At 49.5% G+C, this 13,101-nt stretch overlaps 1 protein-coding gene across 3 annotated transcripts in view; it reads left to right on the plus strand.

The window, feature by feature from the left end:
- Positions 1-13,101, plus strand: part of sorcs2 (sortilin related VPS10 domain containing receptor 2) — a 776,963-nt gene that overhangs the window by 672,585 nt on the left and 91,277 nt on the right. The gene's annotated exons all lie outside the window — the stretch shown is intronic.

Here is a 13,101-nt window from a genome sequence, read left to right on the forward strand (position 1 = left end):
GGGGACACGTCCCCCCTCTGTTTTGAGAGGTGGGGGACGATCCCCCCCAAGTTTTTGTAATCCGGATTTTAAATCCCGGTGAAATCTCCGCTTTCCGGGAGACAGTGGGGGTGCGACTGATGATCAAGGGCGCCGATTGGACGAGAGAGACGTCGGTCAGCGGGCAATGGGGGTGGGACTGAGGATAGAGCGCGGTGATTGGAGGAGGGAGACGTGCCAAAACACTCTTAGCACAGACCTGCGCCTCATCCACAGCCAGGATCGATACCGGCTCTCCGGCGCTATCCCGTCCCCACCCGAGTGCCCCCCCACGGGTGGCCAGAGACGTCGGGAGTCAGATGGGTGCGGTGCCCCCAGGCCCACAGCCAGCGCAGGAGAAGCAGCGCAAAACTCAGCTCAACTCTGCCTGTCCCGCCAGGTTAACCTACAGCCCTTCCTGGACTTGCGGGGAATATGGCCCAGGCTTACGGCCAGCGCGGAGAAGCAGCGCTGGTGTCCCATCAGTACAGGCAGGGCTGTAGGTTGACCCGGCAGGACAGGCAGAGTTGAGCTGCATTTAGCGCTGGATTGAGCCCCCGAAGCCTCGCACGTGTGGGTGTGCGCATGCGCCCGCGGCCGCCAAGAAATTGTGGCCCCCCTGTCCCCTGTCCCCTCCATATTTTGATAGCGATTTCCATGCCTGACTCAGCGGGACAGGCAGCATCCCTGGAGAAAAGGTATGGGTGATGATTCAGACCCGAAACTTCACCCATTCCTTCTCTCAAGAGATGCTGCCCGTCCCGCTGAGTTCTTCCAGCATTTTGTTTCTATCTTTGGTTTAAACCAGCATCTGCAGTTCCTTCCTACGCAGGAATTAGCTCACTCACTGATTTTCTTTCCTAGAGAATGGGCAGATACTCAACAAATAGCAAAGATAGACACAAAAAGCTGGAGTAACTCAGTGGAACAGGCAGCATCTCTGGAGAGAAGGAATGGGTGACGTTTCGGGTTGACATCCTTCTTCACAATAGACAATAGACAATAGGTGCAGGAGTAGGCCATTGGCCCCTCGAGCCAGCACCGCCATTCGATGTGATCATGGCTGATCATCCACAATCAGTACCCCGTTCCTGCCTTCGCCCCATATCCCTTGACTCCGCTAACTTTAAGAGCTCTGTCTAGCTCTCTCTTGAAAGCATTGAGAGCACCAGTCTCCACTCTCAACTCTCTATGTGAAAATGTTTTATCTCATCTCCGTTCTAAATGGCTTACCACTTATTCTTAAACTGTGGCCCCTGGTTCTAGACTCCCCTAACATCGGGAACATGTTTCCTGCCTCCTGCGTGCCTCAGACACAACAAGTAATATAACTACTGCAAATATGTCACGAGTTCTGTTTATGACCACGGTGGAGTAGCGGTAGAGCTACTGACTAACAGCGCCAGAGACCCGGGTTCGATCCTGACTGCTGTCTGTACGGTGTTTGTACGTTCTCCCTGTGACCTGCGTGGTTTTTCTCCGAGATCTTCGATTTCCTCCCACACTCCAAAGACATACAGGTTTGTAGGTTAATTGGCTTGTTATAAAAGTAAATTGTCCCTAGGTGTGTGTGGGGTAATGTTAATGTGTGGGGATCGCTGGTCGGTGCAGACTCGCTGGGCCGGATGGCCTGTTTCCGCGCTGTATCTCTAAACTATACTAACAATACTAATTATACACACGAACACAAATTCAATGGAATCACAAGCTGTTTCCTCAAGATCACTTGAGAAAGCACTCTTCAGTTCCACGTAGAGTATAATTTAAATGTTAGCAATAGAAAAATATAAGAATAAATGCAAGACTTTCTAATGAACGTCTGTAAGGCATGGATAATATGATGTCAGCAGACATGCAGATTTCTCTTCCCAAATCACGTAGCTCTGCATTAATGCAATAATTGCCTTCATAAGAAATCTCCTCGAATTATAGTTTAGTTTATCGAGGTACAGTGAAAAGCTTTTGTTGCATGCTAATCAGTCAGCAGAAAGACAATACATGGATTATGGGCCTATCCCACTCAGGCCTTTTTTAGGCGACTGCCGGCAACTGTCATAGTCGGAGCAAGTCGCCGAAAAACCGGCGACTAGACCCCCCCCTTTGACATAAAATCTGAAATAGATTCATTACTTTAACAATAACAAAAAAAAGTCAGCACCGGCGACAACCTACGTCACCTGCCACAACTACGACAGCACCTACGTCAGGAGAAGTCAAGCTGCGCTCATTGGCGTCAACCCACTGTCTCCGAAAAATGTTAAACATGTTGAAAATCCAGCGGCGACCAGAAAGATGCTACGACACTTTGGGTGACTGTGTTGACTACTCACGACCATACAGGTGACACCCCGGCAACCATGTGGCGACAACCTAGTCGCCTGTAGTTGCTTAAAAAATAGCCTAAGTGGGACAGGCCTTTTAAATTAATTTACAGTGTAAAGATTTAAGAGCATGGAGCGATAGTAATATGAGTTTGTAGATCGGCTTCTGTGGCTAGCACGCAAATGGTCGCCTGGTTTGGGCGCCATCTTGGTAGTTATAAGAACAGTTATGTGGAAGGGGGAAAGAGGTTTCGAGGCGAGCAAGTTTCAGACTCGCAATACCAAAGCTATTTTTTTCAGCAAGATTTTCAAGGGCAAAAGTTTAATTTTGCTACTGCAAGCTAAAAATACTAAAGGCGATGTGTTACATTGTTCAATAGAGTATGGTTGCACAACTGTCAATATAAGTGGTAGACACAAAATGCTGGAGTAACTCAGCGGGACAGACAGCATCTCTGGAGAGAAGGAATGGGTGACGTTTCGGGTCGAGACCCTTCTTCAGGTGTGATTATGCATCAATTTCAATGGCCACCCACGGTTAAAGTAGCGGCTGTTTTACAAAGAAAAAATGGTGTCTGATTAATACTGGGAGTTTATGTGGAAACAGTACAGTTTTTTATGCTTGTCAATTTCCAAAGTAACTTTTAAGTGCTGGAATATTTCAGTGGGTCGGGCCGCAACTCAGGAGTACATGGATAGGTGACGTTTCAGATTAGAACCTCTCTTCCGAAACATCCCTTCGACCCGAAATGTCACCTTTTCCTTTTCTCCAGAGATGCTGTCTGACCTGCTGAGTTACTCCAGCTTTTTGTGTCCATCCAGTTTAAACCAGCATCTGCAGTTCCTTCCAGTACAAAACCAGAGATGTTTGTTTCTCCTGAGTTCTCCTGAGATTCTGCCTGACCTGTTGTGTTGATCCAGCAGTCCATGTCTAATTTTCCATACCAGCATCTGGACTTCCTTCTTCCTACTTCTAACTTTTAAATGCTTCACTAGTTCCCACTCGAAATCGCATTATAAACAAACTCAGCCCACAACATGCAAATAGTGTTCTCCAATTCATCACTTGCGTTCTATTCAATTGTTTTATGGAAAAGGACACAAAGTGCTGGAGTAACTGAACAGGTCAGGCAGCATCTCTGGAGAACATGGATAGGTGAAATTTTGGGTTGAGATCCTGGTCTGAGGTCTGAGGTCCCCATCTGCTTTAAAAGGGCATCAATTATACCGGTGCCCAAGAAGAGTAAGGTGACGTGCCTCAATGACTATCGACCAGTGGCACTAACGCCGGTGGTGATGAAGTGCTTTGAGAGGCTGATCATGGAGCAAATCAACTCCTACCTCGACAAAAACCTGGACCCACTGCAGTTCGCTTACCGCCACAACAGATCATGGGTGGATGCGATCTCGCTGGTCCTCCCCTCCGCACTGGACCACTTGGACAACAAAAACTCATATGTCAGGCTGTTATTCATCGATTACAGCTCGGCATTCAACACAATCATCCCCTCCAAACTGGTTACCAAACTCGCAGAACTGGGTCTCTGCGCATCCCTCTGCAACTGGATCCTCAACTTCCACATCCACAGACCACAGTCTGTTCGTATTGGTGGAAATGTGTCAGCCTCGATAACAATCAGCACGGGAGCACCTCAAGGCTGCATGCTCAGCCCCCTGCTGTACTCACTCTATACCCATGACTGCGTAGCCAACCACAGTGCGAACTCCATCATCAAGTTCGCTGACGACACCACTGTTGTGGGACGTATCACTGATGGGGATGAGTCAGAGTACAGAAGAGAGATCGAGCAACTGTCCATATGGTGCCAGCGCAATAGCCTGGCCCTCAACACCAGCAAAACCAAGGAACTGATTGTGGACTTTGGAAGGAGTAGGAGGGGGACCCACAGCCCCATTTATATCAACGGGTGGATGGTTGAAAGGGTCAAGAACTTCAAATTCCTGGGCGTGCACATCTCTGAAGATCTTTCCTGGTCCGAGAACACTAACGCAATTATCAAAAAAGCTCATCAGCGCCTCTACTTCCTGAGAAGATTACGGAGAGTCGGTTTGTCAAGGAAGACTCTCTCTAACTTCTACAGGTGCACAGTAGAGAGCATGCTGACCGGTTGCATCATGGCTTAGTTCGGCAATTTGAGCGCCCTGGAGATGAAAAGACTACAAAAAGTAGTAAACATTGCCCAGTCCATCATCGGCTCTGACCTTCCTTCCATCGAGGGGATTTATCGCAGTCGCTGCCTCAAAAAGGCTGGCAGTATCATCAGACCCACACCATCCTGGCCACACACTCATCTCCCTGCTACCTTCAGGTAGAAGGTACAGGAGCCTGAAGACTGCAACAACCAGGTTCAGGAATAGCTACTTCCCCACAGCCATCAGGCTATTAAACCTGGCTCAGACAAAACTCTGATTATTAATAACCACTTTCTGCTATTTGCACTTTATCAGTTTATTTATTCATGTGTGTATATATTTATATCATGGTATTTGGACATATTTATCTGTTTTGTAGTAAATGCCTACTATTTTCTGTGTGCTTAAGCAAAGCAAGAATTTCATTGTCCTATACAGGGACACATGACAATAAACTCACTTGAACTTGAACTTGGACTTGTTGTGTTGATCCAGCAGTTCATATCTACTTTTCCAAACCAGCATCTGGACTTCCTTCTTCCTACTTCCAACTTTTAAATGCTTCACTAGTTCCCACTCGAAATCGCATTATAAACAAACTCAGCCCACAACATGCAAATAGTGTTCTCCAATTCATCACTTGCGTTTTATTCAATTGTTTTATGGAAAAGCACACAAAGTGCTGGAGTAACTGAACAGGTCAGGCAGCATCTCTGGAGAACATGGATAGGTGAAATTTTGGGTTGAGATCCTTCTTTGGTCAACCCCCAGCTTGGTTGGGGGCAGTCAAAAAAGATCACAACACAAAAAACTCACTCAGAATTTATACAGGTGGCTTTGGATATGCCACCTGCAACCTGCTCCCTGTAGTCATGACTTTAATTAGCTTTGGCAGGCAGGTAGTTATTGCTGTAATTAAACTTCAGTATAAGACATTAATTAGCGCTTTCTTGAGCTGAATTTCATTGACCTTTAAATGTAACATCTCCAGTAAGCTGAAATAGAGTATCAAGTGCACTTCATTAGGGTTTGTCAAGTTTCAGTAGCCAAGATGTAATCAGTACTTTTGATTAGAAATTGGTCCGCATATTTTTAGTGTGCAAAATGTTCCTGCATTTAGTGCAGCACTATATCAGATTCTTCTTGCAAAATTACCAAATTAGCCAAAAGTAAATAGGCACCATTCCCAAAACCGAAGATCTTGGAAAAAACCCCACGCGAGTCATGGGGAGAACCTACAAGCTATTCAGCATTGCTGCGGTATTTTGCTGCACAGTATTGAGAAGGGCATCAGCTCTTCAAAGCACACTCGCCATTGCAAGCAGACAACAGTATCATCAATGGGCGGCAAGGTGGCGCAGCGGTAGAGTTGCTGCCTTACAGTGCTGGAGACCCGGGTTCAATCCCGACTATGGGTGCGGTCTATACGGAGTTTGTACGTTTTCCCCGTGAGCCGCGTGGGTTTTCTCCGAGATCTGCGTTTTCCTCCTACTCCAAAGATGTGCAGGTTTGCAGGTTAATTGGCTCGGTGTATGTGTAAAATTGTCCCTTGTGTGTGTAGGGTGGGGTTAAAGTGCGGGGTTCGCTGGTCAGTGCGGACTCGATGGGCCGAAGGGTCTGTTTCTGCGCTGTATCTCTAAACTATACTAAACTAAGAAGAGCACGTTGTGGTACAGAGCGTAGCTAGTGACTTTGCTGCCTCACAGCTCCAGAGGTGCAGGATCATTCCTGACTGCTCCAGGGCTCGAAATTAACGGTTGCCCGGGTGCCACTGACCACTCAAAGCGCCGCCGGGCAACTAAACACCGAGTCATTTTACCCGGCTTGGCAACCAGATACTGGTTTGTACCGAAGATAGATACAAAAAATTGGAGTAACTCCGCGGGTCAGGCAGCATCTCTGGAGAAAAGGAACGCAACGTTTTGTGTCGGCGGTGACGGCTGTACTGTGTGGGAAAGATACTAGGTTCGGGGTGACGAAGGGTCGAAGCGAATGACGGGCCCCGAACAGCGGCTCATCTCCTCCTCCCGCACCCCGCCCGCTCTGATAGCGGCCGCTGCTTGCAAACCCGCTAACGGCGCTTTAAAAACAAACCCTCCCGCACGCTGAGGCTGGGAGGAGGGAGGGAGGGGGAGGCCTCGGCGTGTGGGAGGGTTTTTTTTAAAGCGCCGTTAGCGGGTTTGCAAGCAGCGGCCGATATAAGGGTAGAAGAGGAGATGGAGCCGCTGTCGCGGCCGCTGCTGTGCGGGGCCCGCCATTCGCTCCGACACTTCTGAAGCAGCTGCACCATAGATCCTATAGCTAAAGGATCTTTGAGCTGCACCGCTCGGCCCCGCACCTTGCTGTTGGCTGGCGGAGGAGGGAGGCGGTGGCGAGGGAATCCCAACGGCCAAGGCAGTTGTTGTCCGAGGAGCGCTGACGTTCCTTCCTCCCCACCTCGCCCCCCTTCTCTCTCTCTCTCTCTCTCTCTCTCTCTCTCTCTCTCTCTCTCTCTCCTCTCTCTCTCTCTCATCTCTCTCTCTCTCTCTCTCTCTCTCTCTCTCTCTCTCTTGTACGCACCCTCCACCCCCCCCCCCCACCTTATTCTTGGACCCCTTCTCTACATCCAGCACTGATCCCCATTCCCGCCTGTATTCAGTCCTCACTGACATCCCCTGTGCTCCCCTCCCCATCTACCCCCCCTCCCCCATCTATTCATCCTGCGCTGATCACCCTATCCACCTCGCATTGATTCTCCTGCCACCCCCCCATCCATCCTACACTGGTTCCCCAATTCACCCTGTACTTACCCCTTTCCCATCCATCCTGCACTTCTCCTCCATCCATCCTGTACTGATCCCCATCCATCCTGCACTTCTCCTCCATACATCCTGTACTAATCCACACATTCATCCCGTACTGACCCACCCTCCATTTACCCTGCACCTTCCCCTCATTCATCCTGTAGTGATCCCCCATTCATCCTGCACAGACCCTCCGATCCACACTGTACTGACCCTCCACCCAATCATCATGCACTGATCTCCCCCCCTCCCCATCCATCCTGTACTGAACCTCCCATTCAAGAAGAATGGGGGGAACAGTCTGAAGAAGGGTCTCGACCCGAAACGTTGCCTATTTCCTTCGTTCCATAGATGCTGCCTCACCCGCTGAGTTTCTCCAGCACTTTTGTCTACCCCATCCATCCCGTACTGAACTCCCCCATTCAACACCACTGACATCCCCCGTGCTCTCCCCTCACAATTTTACCTACTCCAACCAACACGTACTAATTCACCTGCCTCAATCCATCCATTCTGCACCGATTGCCTTCTAACCCCCCCCCCCCCCCCCAATCTATGATTCACACACACCCCCCTCCCTGACCCTATTGTCCTGGGAATGTCTTCAGAGCGAACATTGACTATGTTTGATAACAGAATGCAATCAAATGTTTAATTCCCAGTGTTATTATTTGTTTTAATCCATAAAGATGGATTCATTAAATTGTGAACACGTGAAACATTAAAACCGCAGTGTTCGATTGTCACTGCTACCGTTGACACGTTATTACAGAATTCGTTTTAACGGCAAATCAATGCTCTTAATATGGAATATTAGTACTGTAGTTATTTAATGAGCAACAATCACAACTAAACGTACGCATATATGTTATCAAGGTCCAGGATTTATTGACACAGGTTGCTCATACGCTGAATAATCCAACCACATTTTTGTTTGGAAGTGGAAAGAACTAATAGAAATTGCATTAATTGCAATGTGTAAAAAGAGTTGAGATACTGTCTTATAGTTTTGCTGCATGTCATTGTGGGATATATCATGTCTTGATTGGTGAATGTTTAGTTTGTGACTTTATTTGAAGCAGAAATAATATGTGAATGCTTCATTGAGTATAATTCCGACTGGTAACTACACACTTCGTCCGAGCACATTATCGCACGCGTCATGCAAGCCGTCTTAAATGACCACCTAAACTGTCATTTGGCAAAAAAAGCTGCCAAGGTTGCCCGGCTGGCAGCAGGGAAAAAAAGTTAAGCGAGAGCCCTGCTGCTCTGAGGACCTGGTACATTCTCCCTGTGACCACAAAGGTTTTCTCCAGGTACTCCAATTTCCTTCCACATCCCAAAGATGTTCAGATTTGTTGGTTAGTTGATTAGATGGTGCCTAATCCACTGAGTTACTCCAGCACGTTGTGACTTTTTTTTTGTAAACCAGCATCTACCGAGGTACAGTGAAAAGCTTTTGCCTCGTGCTAACCAGTCAGCGGAAAGACTACACGTGATCATTCACGCCGCTCAGATACATGATATTTAGTGCAAGGTAAAGCCAGTAAAGTCTGGTCAAGGATAGTCTGAGGGTTCCCGATGAGGTAGACAGTAGTTCAGCACTGCTCTCTGGTTGTGGTAGGATGGTCAGTTGCCTGATAACAGCTGGGAAGTAACTGTCCCTGAACCTGGAGGTGGTGCGTTTTCACACTTCTATACCTTTTGCCAGATGGGAGAGGGGAGAAGAGGGAGTGGCCAGGGTGAGAGTTGTCTTTGATTATGCTGCTGGCCTTGCCGAGACGCAGAGAAAGCCCACGGGAAGTCTTGCTGATCACACAGTTGCACCATGATCCAGCTCACATCCAGAGCTCCTCGGACACTGCGACATCCACCGTCACTGGGATAGTGATATCTAATTTATTCCAATTATTCTCTCATTCAAGGCCCGGCAGATGTCTCAGCTCTGGGTCTGGAGATTGCAACAATGCTAGGGAGGTGTGGGTAACATCAGGTATTTAACTATTGTCCACCCCAGCCACTGAGAGGTTACTCTCTGTGCAGGTTCAGGATATTGAAGGTCTTCTATACACAGTGAACAATTCACCTCCCATGACAGCCTCCAGGCAACATGTTCACCTGTACCAAGTAGCAAATTATCACAGCTTGCTCCATAAACTGCCAGCATTCAGCAATATTTACAATGTTTCCTGTGGGCTTGCAAGGATGTGTGTGCAATCTTGCAGCAGGCAGGCAGCAGTTGCAATGGGATCACTTAGGTAGTGCTTGAACTTTAAGACTCAACTTCCTTCCCACCCGGAAGATAAATGCTTGCAAATGTTAAGGTCGTCACATCAGTAAGTATAACATCTGGCAATTACAATATAAAATACTGTAAATACTCAGCAGATCAGGCATTATCAGCATGTTAAGGAAAGAACTGCAGATGCTGGAAAAATTGAAGGTAGACAAAAATGCTGGAGAAACACAGCGGGTGAGGCAGTATCTATGGAGCGAAGGAGTAGGCGATGTTTCGGGTCGAGACCCTTCTTCAGACTTCTATAAAGTCCGAAAACGCACACCACCAGATTTGAGGACAGTTTCTTCCCCAGCTGTAATCAGGCAACTGAATTATCCTACCACAACCAGAGAGCTGTGCTGAACTACTATCTACTTCATTGGTGAATTTCGGACTATTCTTGATCGGACTTTGCAGGCTTTACCTTGCACTAAATGTAATTCCCTTGACATTATTTATTTTACTCTGATTATATGTTTATATTCCTGTTAATCTATGTAAGGTGTCCTTGAGATGTCTGAAAGGCGCCCAACAAATAAAATTTATTATTATTATTATTATTATATTACTAAAAGTCTGATCTTGACCGCTTTTGGCCCACTGTGCTGCGATTTCCGAGAGAACGCCGCCACCTACGGCCGTCATTTTTGGCCACCTCGCTCAGAGCACCCCTCCGCCTTCCGGGACCGGAGGATTTTTCCCATCGATGAAAAATCGGAGAGATATAAATGGGTTTTTTTAAATCGCCATTCTCTCTGCTGCCCCCGCTGGCGGCAGGGGGGAGGGACTATAAAACCCGGAGGTGTAGTCCCTCACTCAGTCTCTGCCAGACCCAGGGAGCGAGAGGGTCACGGCTCTCTGAGCTGCAAATAACACTGAATGCACGTCTACTCCACGGTGAGTCCCATCGTTGCGGCTGTAAGGTGGCTGCTGCCCAATTGTTTGCCTCGCCTTTTTTAAAAGTTTGTGTTCAAAAAATGAATTTTGGTTGTCAGGTAGCTGCTGCCCAATTGTTTGCCTCGCCTTTTTAAAAAGTTTGTTCACAAAATGAATTTTGGTTGTCAGGTGGCTGCTGCCCAATTGTTTGCCTCGCCTGTTAAAAAAAGTTTGTGTTCAAAAAATGAAATTTGGTTGTCGGGTGGCTGCAGCCACATTGTTTGCCTCGGCTTGGCTTTTAAAATCGTTGCAACAGTTGGCTGCCAGCCCAAGAATCCATTCGTCCCACAATGTCTATACTAGCCCTCTGGAAACCAGTACCTTCGGCCCGCAACACCCATACTAGCGCAACAGAACCCCCCCACTAGTGAGCAATATTGGAATTGGTGGAGGTGGAATATTGCGTTGGTGAGCAGCCCTCCCGTGTGATGCTGGGACCCAACGGGTTCACTCACCGTTCTCCTGTGCTGCGATTGCACCAAGTTTTGTTCCGATGGGTTGAATGTCGTAAAAGTTAGCGAGGTTAAAAAATCGTAAAAACCGCACATGTGCAGATCGCTCTCTTCCCCTGCCAGTCAGCGCCTCGCGGATTAGTCTCTTCCCCTGTCACCCCCCGGGACAGTCCGCCACTTCCTGCTCAATTGCGTCTTTACTGGAGCTGAGGATAGCTGGCGGAGGTTTCTAACCGGACTTTAGGGACCCGAAGCAGCCCAGCCCATCCTTGCCCAAAGCAACCCAGAGCGATCCAGCATCGGAGACCCAGCCCAGCCCAGCCCAGCATCAGAGGTGTCGCTGATGTCGCCAAACCGAAAGCAGAGACTCTGATCCCGCGGAGGAGAACGACCAGCGACCAGCGCTCGCTGTGAGTCCCCATCGCACCGCCAATTCCAGCCACTACCCCTCTGGTCCCCCTCGCTGGCTCATCCCCCCTCCCCCATGATGCCCCCCTCTTCCCCATGGCTCTTCGCCCGTCTTTTCTCTGAGCTCTCTCCCCATCCGCCCACACACCCCTCTCCCCCCACAACTCCCCTCGCCCACAGCCCCCTCTCCCCGCACACAACCCCCCGCCCACACACCCCTCCCTCCCACTAGCCCCACTACCCACACCCATCCCCTCCCCCACACACCCCTCCCCACATGTCCCTCCCCCATAACCCCCCCTTTCCCCACACACCCATCCCCCCCACACACTCCGCCGCTGCACACACCCTCGCCCAAACACCCCCCCCGCCCATACCTCCTGCCCGCCCTCCACAACCCTCCATTCCCCACAATCCCCCCTCCCACATCACTCCTCCCACTCCCACAGCCACACCCCCCCACATATACACCTCCCCCACCACTCCGCACCCCCCTCTCCGCCCACACCACCCTCTCCCCACCCTCCACTCTCTCCCCCCCTCCTACGCCTCCCCATCCATATACACCCCTCCTTCCCTCCCACCCCACACCGGCATCTATGGAGCGAAGAAAATAGGCAATGTTTCGGGCCAAAACCCTTCTTCAGACTAATGTAGATTGGGGAGGGGGGGGGGGGGGAGAAGAAAGGAGAAAGAAGAAAGGAAGAGGAGGAGCCAGAGGGCTGAGGGAGAGCTGAGAAGGGGAGGAGACAGCAAGGGCTACTGTAAATTGGAGAAGTCAATGTTCATGCCACTGGGGTGCAGACTGCCCAAGTGGAATATGAGGTGTTGCTCCTCCGATTTCCGGTGGTCCTCACTCTGGCCATGGAGGAGGCCCAGGACAGAAAGGTCGGATTCGGAATGGGAGGGGGAGTTGAAGTGCTGAACCACAATGAGATCTGGTTGGTTAATGCGGACCGAGCAGAGGTGTTCGGCGAAACGATCGCCAAGTCTACGCTAGGTCTCACCGATGTAGATCAGCTGACATCTAGAGCCGCGGAAGCAATAGATGAGGTTGGAGGAGATGCAGGTGAACCTCTGTCGCACCTGGAACGACTGATTGGGTCCTTGAATGGAGTCGAGGGGGGAGGTAAAGCGACAAGTGTAGCATCTCTTGCGGTTGCAAGGGAAAGCGCCCGGGGAGGGGGTGGTGCGGGAGGGAAGGGAAGAATTGATTAGGGAGTTGCTGAGGGAGCGCTCTTTGCGGAAAGCAGACAAGAGGGAGATGGGAAGATGTGGCGAGTGGTGAGGTCACATTGGAGGTGGCGAAAATGATGGAGGACTATTTGGTGTATGTGACGGCTAGTGGGGTGAAAGGTGAGGACCAGGGGGATTCTGCCCTTGTTACGAGTGGGGGGATGAGGAGAGAGAGCAGTGTTGCGGGGTATTGAAGAGACCCTGGTGCGAGCCTCATCTATAGTAGGGGAGGGGAACCCCCATTCCCTGAAGAATGAGGACATTTCCGATGCCCTGGTGTGGAACACCTCATCCTGGGATCAGATGCTGCATAGACGGATGAATTGGGTGTAGGGGATGGAATCCTTACAGGAAGCAGGGTGGGAAGGAATGTAGTCTAGATAGCCATGGGAGTCGGTGGGTTTATAGTGGATGTCGGCCAGAAGTCTATCACCTGCGATGGAGATAGTGAGATAGTGAAGGAATGGTAGGGAAGTGTTGGAAATGGTCCACTTGTATTTGAGTGCCGGATGGAA

The sequence above is a fragment of the Amblyraja radiata genome, chromosome 1, assembly GCF_010909765.2.
Source record: "Amblyraja radiata isolate CabotCenter1 chromosome 1, sAmbRad1.1.pri, whole genome shotgun sequence".
In the NCBI taxonomy this organism is placed as follows: Eukaryota; Metazoa; Chordata; class Chondrichthyes; order Rajiformes; family Rajidae; genus Amblyraja; species Amblyraja radiata.